Source organism: Equus przewalskii, chromosome 1, assembly GCF_037783145.1.
Source record: "Equus przewalskii isolate Varuska chromosome 1, EquPr2, whole genome shotgun sequence".
In the NCBI taxonomy this organism is placed as follows: Eukaryota; Metazoa; Chordata; class Mammalia; order Perissodactyla; family Equidae; genus Equus; species Equus przewalskii.
The window spans coordinates 116,865,886-116,881,414 of NC_091831.1; the positions used below are offsets into that span (position 1 = coordinate 116,865,886).

At 43.0% G+C, this 15,529-nt stretch overlaps 1 protein-coding gene across 11 annotated transcripts in view; it reads left to right on the forward strand.

The window, feature by feature from the left end:
* Positions 1-15,529, forward strand: part of TMEM266 (transmembrane protein 266) — a 134,933-nt gene that overhangs the window by 26,922 nt on the left and 92,482 nt on the right. The window contains exon 1 of one of the 11 annotated variants that reach the window (XM_008542408.2): positions 91-229. The exons of the other annotated variants lie outside the window; for them this stretch is intronic. The gene's annotated coding sequence lies outside the window, so the exon portion shown is untranslated. Of the gene's footprint in view, positions 1-90; positions 230-15,529 lie in introns of those variants that run through there. 11 annotated transcript variants of the gene reach the window in all.

A 15,529-nucleotide genomic window follows, 5' to 3' on the forward strand; every position in this document is an offset into this window, starting at 1 on the left:
GTTACGGTTCTTTTCTCATTTATTCACGTACATTTTAAAATTGAGGTTATATTTTGTCTACACAGATTCTTCACCAAATTCTGTCAGTGAGGAGAAGAAGACTTTTGGGACTCTCTAACTTTCCTTCATGAAAAATCCGTGCCTTATTTCTTGATAGAAAATCACCTCATTTCCTGACTGTCTTACCAGTTACTAGTTATACAAGAGAAATTTCCCTTCTAGCCAAACGGTAAACATCTCATCCTCATCTAATTTTTTAAATCACTTGACACAGAATGAATATTTGCTCTTCTCTTGCACCCTCCAAGCAAGCAGGTGTTCTTTCCTGCCTCAGAACAGAGCACAGTCTTGTTTTGGTCTGGACTCTGATCTGTACTTTAACAATCATAGTTTCCCTTACATTCATCAACCAACAATTATGTAACAAAATTCCAGCAATCTACTATATTATATGCATTGAGTCTTATTTGAGAAAGAAAACCCTACTCAGGAAGAGTTTACCAAGTCCTAGGCAGAAATGAGTCCCATGCGCAGGGCAGGAAGAACTCAATGGAAGGTAGGATCGTGAGAAGGTGTCAAGGGTAAGAAAATGTCATGGAATGTTCCTGGGAAGGTGGGGCATTAGCTGGGCCTCAAAAGGTAGAAAGGATTTGAATAGGTAGGTCAAAAGATAATTATGCAATGTATTTGATATCATAGTCAAAGATGATGCTGATTGTGATTACAATTTATGCTGCTAGGTTGGCCTAAAGAGACGGCTTTGTTGTCAGTGGTAATTCACATTGAATCACGTACATTTGAAACCCATTCATGTTGGCCTGTGCTTGAGAGGCACGTGGTATAAAGGTTTTGAATTACCTTTTAGAGGAATGTTGATAGTATATAGTGGTAGTGAGGTGCCTTAGAATTTGGAAATAAAATTGCCTTAATTTATCTATTCAGTCTCATTCATGTGCAAAACACTGAAGATATATCAAGACAGATAGGTCCCAGTCCTCAAAATCCACAAGTGGTGGTGTGGTAGGCCCCAAGATGGCTCCCTAAAGATATCCACATCAAATCCCAGGAACATGTGAATATTACCTTATTTGGAAAAAGGGTCTTTGCAGATGTGATTAAGTTAAGGATCTTGAGATGAGGACATAGTTCTGGACTATCAGTGGGCTGAAAATACCATCACAAGTGTCCTTATAAAAGAGAGAGACAGAGACAGATTAGACACACATAAAAGAGGAGGAAGTGGCAGTGTGACCATGGAGGTAGAGATTGTAGTGATGTGGCCACAAACCAAGGAACACCAGAAGCTGGAAGAGGCAAGGAACAGAGCTGTCGGGGAGCATGGCCCTACCGACACCTTGATTTTGGACCCTTGGCCTCCAGAACTGTGAAAGAATAAATTTGTATTCTGTTAAACCATGAAATTTGTGGTAATTTGTTACAGCAGCCACAGGAAACCAATCCAGATGGTATTGTTATTATGGGAATAAACTAGTTGTAATTATGGATTTGACAGAACCCAGTACTTTAGTTAAGGTGGCCTGCTTTGTGATCTTAGGGAGGTAAGTCCAGAACATAACTGTAATTTAGCAAGTTTAAATGTAATAAGTTCTTTAACACACTGTTTGGAAAAAAGCTGTGTGGGTGGAAATAGGGCAGTTGACGCCAGAACATAGAGAAGAAAAGCCAGAGAACCAGAAAGTTGCAGTGAATGCCACAAACTGGCAGGTCTGAACTTCATGGTGCTGGAGACAAAGACATTGTGGTACAGGGAAGGTCACTGGGCTTCTCCGTGGCCTGGATGGAGTCTCCACCTCTTTGCTTGCTGGATGGTGCCCTGCCTCCTTACATTGATTCCGTACAACTTACAGTCACTGATCAGCTTCCAGATGTGCTGACTCTGGGCCCCTGTTAGTGAACATGAGCATTTTGGATACTGGAAGAGAAGATTTCTCTCTTCCTTGCATACATACAGATGAATATATTTGCAACCTAGTTTTTATTTCTTGTGAGTTTGATTAGCATGATTTAGCTAATCATGCTAAGGTTGACTCAACCTTGAGATTAACAAAACTAGAGGCCACATCCTGACACTTAGTAAATTTTCCATGCTAAAGCCACGTGATGAGACTTTTTGATATAAGCCTTTGAGTCTTTCAGATGCTATCTGACGTTATCATTGATCCCTCCATGCTACCTCAGGGGACATCACGCTTTGCCCTTAATTCAAAATCTGGGAAATGTATTTATTCAGCAGACATTTTTTTCTTGGCACTTATATATGGGGGTGAACTAAGCGGTGGCTAGAGGCTGAAGAGCTTCTCAGTGTGCCCCTTTACAAAGAACAACCTCAGCTCCTGAATTTGTTTCCTAGGGCTGCTATAATAAGGTACCACAAACTGAATGGCTTATAACAGTAGACATGTATTTTCTCATAGTTCTGGAAGCCAAAAGTCTAAGATCAAGGTGGCAGCATGGCTACATTCCCTCCAAAGGCTCTAGGGGAGAATCCTTCCTTGCCTCTTCTGGTGGCCCTAAGCATTCCTTGGCTTGTGGCAGCATCACTCCAGTCTCTGCCTCCGTCTTCACATGGCCTTCTCCTCTATATCTTCTCCTTTTCTGTCTGTTATAAGGACACTTGTCGTTGGATTTAGAGCCCACCCTAATCCAGTATGACCCCATCTTAACTAATTACAAAGACCTATTTCTAAATAAAGTCATGTTCTGAGGTTCCGAGTGGACATGAATTTGGGGGTAAGGGGGTGGGGAACACTGTTCAGTCTACTACATCTCCTAAAGTTGGAAAAGATGCTAAGTTGGAAGTGAGTCTTGGAATTATGCTAAATCAGTATGAGTCAACTACAGCACAGACTAGGTAGGCCCCATTTTGTAAGTATAAGAGCTCTAAGATAGCATAAAGAAGTTTGATAATAATCAAGAGGCCACCCTATCTGGTGGCAGCAGTGATACACAATGATGTCTCCTGTTAAGATTCCTAAAGGTCTATTAAATTCCATTCCAAACTGAGAAAAACTACCTGCCCGTTGGCTCTCCTGCCCTCCTGTAAATGAGATCACCCCAGCAGTACTGTTCTCTATAGAAGATGCTGATTCCCACATCACCTGATGTCCTCTGCTGGTGTGGCCACCTGTGTCCTGGACCAGGGCCTTCACAGCTTTGTAGTTTTTCATGGACACTGGTGATTATTCCAAAGACTCCTTTTCTCTTGTTGGAATAGGTTTCTCTTCAAAGGGCTGCTCCACACATAATCACCCTAGTTACCTCCCAAGTTATTGCCATCTTGGCATTTGTGCACTGAGCTCAAAAGGTCACAGGAGAGTAGGTCTCCACAGTACTCTTCTTCTACGCCATTGACTATGGACAAGTCATTAATCTCACTTTTAGTTAGATTGACCTGTGATGCACTTGTGTTGGTTTCTTTCTGATCCTTCCCATCTCAATAAGAAGATAATGTATTCTGTTGCAGAGTATTACATTCTAGGTTCCCAAGCTGCCTTCTTATTCCTCATTTACTCATAGGAGACCCTGGGGGATACATCATACAAATTAAACCTACTGTGTAGGCAAAAACTGCCTGTACCACTTTGCACTGTGCCTAGGCTCACTAAAGATGATGTTCCAGCCATATTGGTGGAAAACATCTGTGAGATGGGCACCGAATGACCAGGTTTCCCAAGTTGCCTTGGCTTCTTGTGGTAGAGTCAGATGGACTTTGGTTCCAATTCTAGGTCAGCCTCTCACTGACAGTGTAGACTTGGGCTAGGTTCTTAACCCCTCTGGACCAAGTTCTGTAAATTGTAAAATATCTGTAAATTGAGCCTAAAACTATATACTTTGAAAAATTATTGTGAAAATTTAGTAAGATGGGTAATTTATGTGGAAACTTCCAGCACCATGCCAGTTGCACGGTCACTACTCCATAAATCTGCCCGCTATGATTATGGGCAGAATCCATGGCACAGTTGATAAAGTCTGATAGCACCATGTAGATTCAGAAAATGTCCCCTGAACCACGTGACTGTAATAATGTCTCTCCCAACAGTTTGTGTTTTTTCTCTAGAGCTTACCCCATTTTCCTGCCCTTTTCTCTTACCTCAAAGGAAGAATTATTCTTCTTTTTCAAAACTAATAATCTTCGTATTCTTGGTTCCATCACTTGCTACCTATGCCAGAGCTCTATTTACATATTTCAGTTCTTGATCTCTGTGGCTCTATTCCCTCAACTCAAATTGTGCCTTTTCTTAAAGACATTTTTCCCTCAACCCTGAAGCCCACTCAGGATACACATAGTCTGTCTTTCCCTTAGCTGTCAAACTTCTTGAACACTTCTAAAATTTATTAATTCAACAAATGCCTATTATGCATGACCGTGTGCTGGGTACCATGGCGGATAATGGAGCACCATCAGGCTTATTGGCAGAGATGATACTACCGGTTCTCCTCCTCCTCTGTCTCAAGCAAGATAGTGACCAAATCTTTAGCAACTTCTGGTCTGGCCCTTACTCAACTCTCTTCCGTCACTTGGGGCCGATCCTCTGTTCTCCAGCTTCACTAGCTTAATTTCATTTTCTTGAACAGTCCCAAGTTCTCTCCCACCATAAGGAGGGAACACATTTCACCTAATTAACTCCTATGTCTCCTTCAGATCCCAGTTCAAGTATTATTTCCTCAGGGAAACCTTCCATGCTCTCTCCTTTACCCCATTTAGGACAGATTCCTCTTTTACTTATTTGTAGACTCATCACTCCCTTTGTTCAGAACACTGAACTCAGTTTCTAATTCTGCATTTATGAGGGTAATTACTTGACTTTTCCACTCTACTGTAAGCTCTATGGGAGCAGGGACCACAACTGTTTTTACTCATCACTGTATGCACAGCTCTCAGCATAGTGTCTATCTGGTGGTAGGCTATCTTTAAACAGTGGTAGAAAGAAGGGAGGGAGTGAGAGTGTCTTGCAGGAGCCAGTCAGGAGGCGAGAACAAAATAATGTATTCTAATGCTTTGAGCAGAGTATTATAATAGAGTCATACCCTGTAAAGGGAGGACAGAATAGCAGCAATTAACGCATAGGGATGTGGGTGCAGGTGTGAAGTAATCAGCAAACACTTCTGAAAAGATGAGTAGGCATTAGCAATGCAAATGAGAAAGAAAATGGCATTCTGGCAGAGGGAAGGGCTTATACAAAGATATGAAAGAACATCAGGAGTTGAGCGAACTGAGTGAGGGTTGGTATGACTAGAGTGAAGGGAGGGTGTGGAGAAATAGCAAGAGATGAGTCTGGACAATTGGAACACAGATAATGGAGGGCCTTGCCTTTTCTTGTGGAATTGGAACATATCTGGAAAGAGCCAGAGATGAGTTTTAAGTAGAAAAATATTATGACAGATTTGCATTTTAAAAAGACTTCTTTTGGCAACTGGAACTCTTGTACATGGCTGGTGGGATTATAAAATAGTATAACCGCTTTGGAAATCTGTCTGACAGTTTTTAATAAAGTTAAACATACACCTATCCCACGAACTGGCAATTCTACTCCTAGATATTTACCTAAGATTGAAAATATATGTCCAAAAAAGACTTATACAAAAATGTTCATGACAGCTTTTTCATAAGACCCAAAACTGGAAACAACTCAATTTTCCATCAACAGGTGAATAGAAAAATAAATTGTGGTATTTCCATACAATTGGATACTACTCAGCATTGTAAGGGAGAAAACTACTGATAAATGCAAAAACCTAGATGAATCTCATAGATCTAGTTATGTTGAGCTAAAGAATCCAGACACAAAATAATCTGTATCATGTGACTTCATTTATATCTAGTTCAAGAACAGGCAAAACTAATCTATGGTAATGCAAATCAGGATAGCTGTTGCCTCTGGGTGTCAGGGGCTTGAGTACAAAGAGTCACGAGGGAACTTTCTGGGGCGATGGAAAAAAAAAAACTCTATCTTGATTGGGGTGGTGGTTCTGTTCAAAGCCATCAAACTGTACACTTATAATGTGTGTTTTGTTGTATGTAAATTATGCATCTTTTTTTTTAAATACTAGAGAAAAAAGAATTCTTTGGAAGAAGTGTGGAGAATTCTGGGAGAGAGGATTGAAACTTGACTAGGGGAGGTTGTAGTAATGCGGCTGAGAAATTTTAGGGCCAGGATTTAAGCAGTGCCAGTGGGGTTGGAAAAAGAGGGGATGAATTTCTGGATTATTGAGGTGATGGAATTGGCGAGACTATCACTATCACAAAAAGTGATAAGAGGAAAGGGTTAAGAAAACTTTGGGTTATACCCTTTGGTAATGTAGGTAAAGTTTGTGAAAATTGAGAAGCAGACTTTAGGGGGAGACTTTTGGTGGCAGGAGATGAGTTGAATTTCAGAAATGTGAGGTTGTTATTCCTCTGGGTGTCTACATATCCTATGGGCAGAACAAAATGTGGATCTGAAGCCTGGGAAGTGTCCAGGGCTGGAGACAAGGATGTGAGGTAGGCATCATTGAAATCATCATGAACAGGAGAGTTTATGGAGTAAGCAGATACAAAAGCTAAAAACAGAACCCTGGAGAGGGAGAGGCTGGGGGCAGAGGGACCAGTTAGGAGGCTGTTTGCATAATCTAAGTGAGAAATAAGGAGGGTTTGAATTAAGGTAGCTGTGAGAGTAGAGAAGATGATGAAGTTTCAGAGACATTTCTGATGTAGACTTGAGAAGATTTGGCAACTGGTTGGGAGATATGAAACAGGGAAAGGTTGAGAATGACTCCGTAGTTCTTAAATAGGGAGACTTGGGTGGATGGTGACTCCAAAATTAAAACTACAAGAGTGGAAATAGCCCTTGGATGGAGGTAAGATAATGAATTAAGATTTGGACATACTAATTTTAAAATTCTTACGCAACCTTTAATTAGAGCTCTGTTTCAACACATAGATGGTGGCAGCAGCCCTAGGGCTAGATGAGCTATTTCAGAAAGCCCGTGTAGAGAAAGACCATCAGTGGACAGAGATGGCACATTGAAGAATATCAGTTGTGAAGGGTTTTGAAGAGAAGGAAAAACTTCAAAGGGAATAAAAAAGAGAAATAAAAGACCAAAGAATGTACATGTCCCAAAAACCAAGAGAATGGAAAGTTTTAAGAATCAGAGCGTCATCAACAATGTCAAATTCTACAGAAAGTTGTAGAACTCAAAGTGTCCATTGGGTTTGGCAATTAGGAGATCACTGGTTAACATATCAAGATCATTTTATTGGAGGGCAGGGGTGGAATCCATAGTGTAGAAGTAGGAGGAGAAAAATGAGAGCATAAAGTAAAATAATGTCATGTTTAGACATACAGAGACTCAGAAAATTTCTTTTCCACACAATTTTACTGAGGAAAATTACTTGAGAATGTACTCCAACAAAGATAAAAAGAATCCAACAAAGAAGACGACTTAGGATCTGAGGAAAAAATGGAGACAAGCCAGGATGACAGTTGTGCAGCAGGTCCATAGAGTAATGTGTCCATAATTGACCATTTAACAGGAAAATTAGGAATTTTGATGATCTTACCATAAAATAAAAACACATATTTCTAATTTCTATAAGAAAAAAGGCAATGAGAAACCTCAGAAGGATAAAGAAAAATCTATGGAAGGAGTCATGGACAAAACATGTAGCAAACTAAAATATGGCATGAAAACTATATACTTGAACTTTTCTGTCCAGTAACATAGGTTTAGTGAAATAGTATTATATCCCCTTTCTGTCATAAATTAATCATACTACCTGATTCTGCAGTGAATATGATCATAATATAAATGTTACTTATAGGTTTTCAAGTTTTAGATTCACTGTGTGAGCAATTTGCAAAGTGTACAAAACTTCATATAGTTTCAGAACAGAATCTAAATGGTTTAAACCTTGACATAAAAAAGTATTGTATAGTAAAAAAGTATTGGTACAGCTAATCGAACTTGGAATGTTGGGGAGAACATTAACATTCATTGGATATCCACTAAGTCCCAGTCACTATTCTAAGCCTTTTATGTTATTGAACTCATAACAATGCTGTGAGTTAGATGCTGTTTTTGTACCCATTTTCCAGATAAGGAAACTGAAGTACAGAGAAGTAACCTGCCCAGGGTCATGTAGTTAGAAAATGGAAGCATCTAGACTGGCACCGCTGTTGTCTGGCTCCAGAGCCTACATCTATGCCCCACTGTCTTGTCTCCTCAGGAGAGACAGAGAGAAGTGCCCAAGTGCCAAAGAACTCATTACACATCCTGGAGGGGCAGGAGATACTGGCCCAAGTTGATGCCACAAACAAGATCTCTGAGTGTATTTTTTAAAGTAACCTGAGGTAGTTGCCTCTGCAGGTTAGGACTAGGGGTGGGAGGCTGAGGGAAAGTTTTACTTTCTGTCGTTTTGTATACTTCTGAACCATTTGAATTGTTATTACTATGTGTATGGATTACTTTCATGATTTAGAAATCCTGCCCCTCCTTCAAGGCCTTATTGAACAATTTCCATCAAGAGCTTCCCAAATTCCTTCAGTTAAAAATGGCCTCTCCATCGTCTGGGCTTCCATAGGGCTTTATCTCTGCCCTCTTTAGAACCCACTGCTTCTGACTTTACTACAGTTGCCTTTGAAAATGCCTTGAGGATAGCATCTTTGTCAGATTTATCTGGCTTAGCTCCATAGCCTTGGCACTGTGCCCTACCTATGGTATGAGCTCAGTAAATGTTGAATGCATTGGATGAGTGGCTTCTGCTAATGCCGGGCTGTGTTCGTTCCCTTCAATTCAGGGAACTTGGAAAAACAAGTTCCCTTCATTCCCTTCATTTCATTCCCTTCAATTCAGGGAACAGCTTAAGTATGTATGTGTGTCAGTTGTTGTGCTGCCACTAGGGAAGAAGGGGATGGGAAGAAAGAGAAGTTCAGAGTGGACACTCTGCCCCATTCCGCTATTGCGACAGAATCACAGAATCTAACGATGCTGCAATAGATCTTAGATCATTAAGTTCAACCCCATGATTTTACAGATGAGGAAACTGAGGCCAGGGAGCAGAAAGGACTTGAAAGCCTACAACTAAATTGCAATAGCTGTATCAGCTTAGGTCCTTAAGTTTTTTTTTAATTTCCAAAGCAATACATGTTCAATGCTTAGCTTGGGGTTGTTTTTTGCCCCATAATCTCTCTATATTTCTACCTGAACATGGTTTTGAGCTTTTATTTGTCTTTTAATGGTCATACTTTGTATGTAATATCATAAGCTAGCACAAATTCTTTTGGATGTTGGTGAATGATGGATGGGTGGGTAGATGGATAGATTAGTGACTTTCCCAGGATAACATAGCTGGTCAGTGACAGAGCTGGGACTTAGCAAACCATTTTGCTGAGGGATGCCGAGTAATTGAAGTACCTGGTGTAAAAGTGTTTCAGAGTTGCCATTACAATTACAGTTGTCCTCTAATTTCCATCATCTATGTAGGGATCAAGGTGAAACTCTTATGTACAGGCACAGAGATTAAGGCCCAAAGGAGGAAACTTCTTACCCGGGCTGTGACAGGACAGCCTGTCCTAGACTCAGGAATCAACATTTTGTTGAAACCGCCCAGCCTGGTCTGAAAGAGGGGCCAAAGGAAGTGGACCCACAGAACGCTATTATCCAGGAAGCCCCATGTTGTGAAGAGATGCAGGAGGCAGACCCAGATTCCGGTCCTGGCTCAGGCACTAACTCATTGAGTGTCTTTGGGCAGGTCACTGCCCCTCTCTGGGCCTCGGTTTCTTTACCTGTGAAGTGAGATGATTGGACCAATCCCTGGATGATGTCCAAAGGCTCTTCAAGTATGAAAATGCCCTAACACCACAACTGCAGAATGTCTCATCAGAATCCAGAAAAGGCAGATTCTGCTGCTTCTGGGAATTCAGCCTCAGACTCACATTGAGGAGATAGCCCTCTCCTCATCCCTATGGCACCCACAGACTCCACTCGCCTCTGACAGCCAGAACAGAGGGAGGGTACCCTGAAGGCAGGTAACCTCCCTGTCCCTGACCAGCTCCCCACTCCAGTTGGAGGTGGGGGGCCGGGCAGGAGCAGATCACTATGCTTCGGAGACTGCCTTCCATTGGATGAGGCACTCAGGAACCACTCCAGCTATTCAGATGGTAAAGAAAGAGCCAGGTTCTTCAACTGGAAGGAGGGGTGTGGCTTCCACTGCATAAAGATGGAGGCTTGTGGGAGGTCAGCAGTTCTGGGAGCAGTACCAGGAGGATAAATAAGCCACCTGGGTGAAGGGGTAAGGTAATTGGGCAACCTGCAGTGACTCGCCATTCACGTCCAGGTCCCTAGCATTGTGTCCTCCAGTCTCTTCACGAGCCATCTACCTCTCTAGCCTCTCCACCTTCCTACTCTTCTCCACTTATACTTCATGCGTTCATCAAATATTACGTGAGGACTTATTGTTCTGGGTGCTGTGGATACAGTGGTAAACAAGAAAGATACAAAACCCCTGCTCACAAGGAGCTTACACTCTAGTAGTGGAAATAATAAATAATTATCATATATATTATGCAGATGATGAGACATGCTGTGAATAAAAATAAAGCAGATAAAGGAGATAGGAAATGTGGGGAGAGCATGCTATTTGAATGAAGATAGTCAGGGAAGACCTTGCTAATAAGGTGACATTTGAGCAAAGACCTTAAGGAGGTGAGGGTACAAGCTGTGGGACATCTGAGGGGAGAACATTGCAGGCAGAGAAGAGGCCCGGAGGCAGGAGTGTGCTTGGCTTGTTTGAAAAGCAAAGTCAGTGTTGCTGGGGAGGTAAGCACAGAGAGAGGTGGGAGTTGGAGAGGCAGCAGGAGAGGCAGAGTCTGGAACCTTGAAGGCCATCATAAGCTTGAGACCAGGACAGGAAGCCACTGGGAGGTGGTAAGCAAGGGATTGACATATCTGACCTAGGTTTTAAAAGGATTTCTGCTGTATAGAGGGCAGGCGAAGGTGGAAGCAGGGAGACAGGTTAGTTGTCTATTGCAGTAATCCATCTGAGAGATGACCAGGGACTTGGACCAGAGCGGGGGAGCTGGTGAGACGATTGAGGATTTATTTTGAAGGTAGAACTGACAGATTTGCTGACAGATTGGATGTGGGGCATGAAAGGGAAGAGTCAAGGATGATTCCAAGGCTTTTTGGCCTGAGCAAGTGGAAGGATGAAGTTGTCATTTACAAAGATAGGAAAGGCTGTCATGGAGCAGGCAAGACATCTAGGTGGAGATGTCTGGTGGGCAGTTGGACCCATGAGTCTGGAATTAAGGGGAGCAGTTGAGGGTAAAGATGTATATTTGGGAGTCATCAGCAAATAGACCTGCACTGTCTGAAAATCTAGGAGAGAGTAGATTTCTGCATGCCAGTAAAGAAAGTGTATTGAAGAGGGGAGAATGATTCACCAGGTCAAATGCTGCTGTTAGGCTGGGTAGACTGAGGATCAATAATTGATGAGCAGATTACCAATAAGTAGGTCATTGGTGACCACAATGAGAACAGTTTTGAGGAATGGAGACAAAAGCTTGAGTGAAGTAGTAGATTCAAGAGAGAATGGGAAGAAAGGAATTGGAGGCAACACGTGTATGCACCTTTTCAAATGAATGTGCTGTGAAGGAACAGAGAAATAGAGTGATGCTGGAGGGGCTTGTGATGTTAAGGGATGTTTTCATGATGGGAGTAGTAATATAACATGTTTGAATCACTTGAGATTGAGCTAATGGAGAGGGAGAAATTGATGATGCAGGCTTGATGAGGGATAATTGAAAGAACTATGTCCTTGAGTAGGGAAGAACGGAGGGATCTAATCCCCAAGCAGTAGGCAGTCCTTGGTTGGGATATGGACAATTCATCTGTAGAGTGGAGGGAATACAGAGTCGATGGCAAGGCTACAGATAAGAGGGAGGCCGTGGTGGTGGCAGCATGTGGAGGTTCTCTTGTGATTGCCTTAATTTCCCCAGAGCAATAAGAAGGAAGTCATCAGCTGAGTGTGAACAGAGGCTGTAGAGGTGTGATGAGAGAGGAGAAGGCATCAAGAAGTCATCAGGAAAGAGGGAGAGTGGTGGGATTAGGGGATAGAAGTGGGATTGGTGGGCTGCACCAAGGGCCTGCTTGAAGTTTGTGTTCCTTCCAGAGCCATCTTCCAGAATTTACTGTTTTGTCTCTGTGTATTCACATATGGAGTTTTTTCTTATAGGTGGGTCCTTTCCACTTCCCTAACCCCTTGTCTTCCCAACAAGGCACAGTTAGGGCATTACCTCCTCTGACACCTCCCCCGCTTCCTTCCCACTGGTGCCCATCCCTCTCTTGGAACTCTGATCACGTCACAATGTCATTGTTTGCTTACATGTCTATTGCTCTAAGGCAGGGGTCAGCAAACATTTTCTTTAAAGGGACAGATAGTGAATATTTTAAGCTTTTAGGCTATACAGTCTCTGTCACACTATTCAGTCTGCCATTGTAGCACAAAAGCAGCCAGACAATACATAAAAGAATGGGTGTGGCTGTCTTCTAATAAAATGCTGTTTACGAAAATAGGCAGTGGGCTGGATTTGGCCTGTGGGCTATAGTTGCCAACCCCTGCTCAAGGAGATGGCAGGGATGGTGTCTCAATTATCTCTATAGCACCCATACCTGGTGTGGGATCTGGGTACCAGGTAGAGACTCAGAAAATGTTTGAATGGATGAGAGAGAAATGCATGTGCTAGAATAAGTCTTTAGGCCTGCAGAAGTCCCTACATTACAGAACAATGCTCCCTTGTATGCACAAGTTCTGGCATATTTGTTAGTTGCCAGTCTTATTACAGTCGCACTGTGACTAGGGAAAGATTGCACATGGGAGCATGAGTCCTGGATACCCAGGAAAGATCAAAGATGGCCTCACCATCTACTGTATCAGTGCTAAGCTGCCACCCTGTCTAGCCAACCTCTCTCCTCCTTGTTCTCAGGTGCACAGCCCCTCAGTTCAGTGGGACCAGCCTCTTCACAAATAAGCGCACCGTATTCACTCTCCTTCTCCATTGTTCCTGTATTCCCCTTCTGCCCCCCGGACCCCCAACTCCTGCAAAGAATGAATAGTCATCAAGTAGCTGCCATATCCATGGCCCGGTGGGAGACTCATAGGCCCTTCCCTGAAGAAGCTCACAGTCTGGCTCATCCCACTGGGAATGCATCTGTCCACCCACACCATACTCACAACTGACCGCCTCCTTAAAGCTCTCTATAACCACCCCAACCCACCTGATTTCCCCCTTCCTTTCCACTTCCTGGGAGCCACCGTGGCATTCTCTTGAGTATGAATACATGAGTGGATATTATCTTCCCAACTGCAATGTAAACTAGCAAGAACAGCAAAGTATGCTTTTGTCTCTTGGAGACCAGCGCTGTCCAAGAGAAATATAAATCACATATGCAATTCAAAATTTTTTTGTAGCACATTAAAAAAAGTAAAAAACGGGGGAAATTAATTTTGATATATTTTATTTAACCCATATATCCAGAATATTATCATTTCATCATGCAATCAGTATAAAAATTACTTTATTCATAGTAAGTCTTCAATGTCCAGTGTATATTTTATGGACCATATATTTTATGGACCACATATGGCTAGTGGCTCCCGCACTAGAGTGTGGAGCTCCTACAGGGCATGTGCTAAGTGCCTGGTCAGTGACGGCCTTGAGTACTCCTCATGGAGTGCTTCACACCTACTCTGTAATCTTTACAGCAACCTTAGGAAAGAGTAACTGTTATCCCCATTTTCTAGTTGAGAAAGCTGAGATTTAAGAGGTTGCATCCAGCTGGATGTGAGCATCCAGCTAGTATGTTATAAAGCTCAAATTTGAACCCAGGTCTGAGACTAAGCCCTGTCCTTAAAATAGAATATTTGAGCTGGAAGGTTCTTTAGAAAATTTTCCAAACTGTCAATTCCATAAATATTGCTTGTGTTCTCAGCCGTGTTAGGCTCATCCTAGGAGTGCAAATATTTGATGAGTGAATCTGGTCTCACTTTACAGATGTGCAGGTTGAGGTCCAGAAATGGGAGGAAACTTGTCTAAATCACTCAAAAGAGGCAAGCTGGGGCCTAGAACCACATTGCTCCTTCCCACTGCACTGCTCTTAATCATGTCCTTCTGTCATCCTCACCAGCCCCAAGAAACCATGGGAATTTGACATCTGAAGCTTTCTTTGTATTTGCGGTGGCAGATTTTAGCAGGCACTCTCTTCCCAGTGTCCACAGCCTCAGAACTTGCCATAAATCTTCCTTGCGAACTCCCTTCTTTCTGCTTACGCTGCCTACCCAGCAGCCCAAAGAGCAGGCAGAGAAGCTGAGCTTGCTCCGTGATTGGGAGCCCAGGTCCCCAGGTGAAGCTGAATAAAAGGGCAAAGCTCACCACATGTGGGCACCACCCCCGGCTTCCATCTCAGGTTGTGCTCCGTCGTGACAACTTGAGCTGTTTCCCTGGCAGGAGGGCAGCACGAATCTCCAGGAGGGTCACACTGACCGGCAGCCGGTGGCAGCCTGCTGTGCCTGGGTGCCTGGCACTGGAGCCTGTTTGCTGAGGCACCCTCAGGTTCTCATTGGGCCAAGCCAGTCATATCTTCCAGGGAACTCCTAGCAGCCTCCCTCCTGACAGGGTCATAAGAAATGTCACAGAATGTAGAAGCTTAGAACTGAAAGGGAATTTAAAGATCAGGCATCCAGTGCTTTTCAAACTGTAATGTCTTGCAAGTCTCCTGGGAATCTTGTTAAGATACACATTTCTGATTCATTAGGTCTGGGATGGGATGAGAATCTGCATTTCTAACAAGCTCTCAGGTGATGCCAGTGCTGCTACAGGATCTAATCCATCTGTCGGCCTTTTGTTATAGGTGAGGAAACTAAGAGGGGAGGGCTTAATTAAAGTCACAGTGCAAGTTTCCTAAATATTAACTGTACTTACCAACTGTACTTACCATCTGCAGAATTCTTTGGCACTTATCACAGGCTGCTTTATGTTAATATCCTGTTTTTCCAACTAGACTGTTGGACGCAGGGTTATATCTTATTCTTCTAAGTATCTCCCTTAGAGTCCCACTTGAGAGCCACATGAGTTGTGGAAAGCACATTTCCCTGGGGCTTGGCCAACTGGGAGGGTCTTTACGCCAAGTGCTCCTGGGATCAAAGGCACAGTGGGGCAGACCCCAGGTTGGAACTAGGAAGACCTCACCAAGTACCAGACCTGAAGGGCAAGGTGAGGATGGATGTGGGAAACATGAAGTGTGGGAGTTGGCAGAGTCCAGAGGGTCATACTGAGTTGTTCAGTCCATGGATTGGGAGAGAAGGCTGCAGGCTCACCTCTTTATGCCCAGGGCATGTGGCAGAGGCATTGTGGCTGCTTTGCAAGCAAGAAGCCAGGCCCAGCACAGAGTTCCTCCAAGGACTCTAACGTTTGTTGAATAAATGCACAAATGAAAGTCAAAAAAGATGCAGCAGTAATAATTAAACATATTA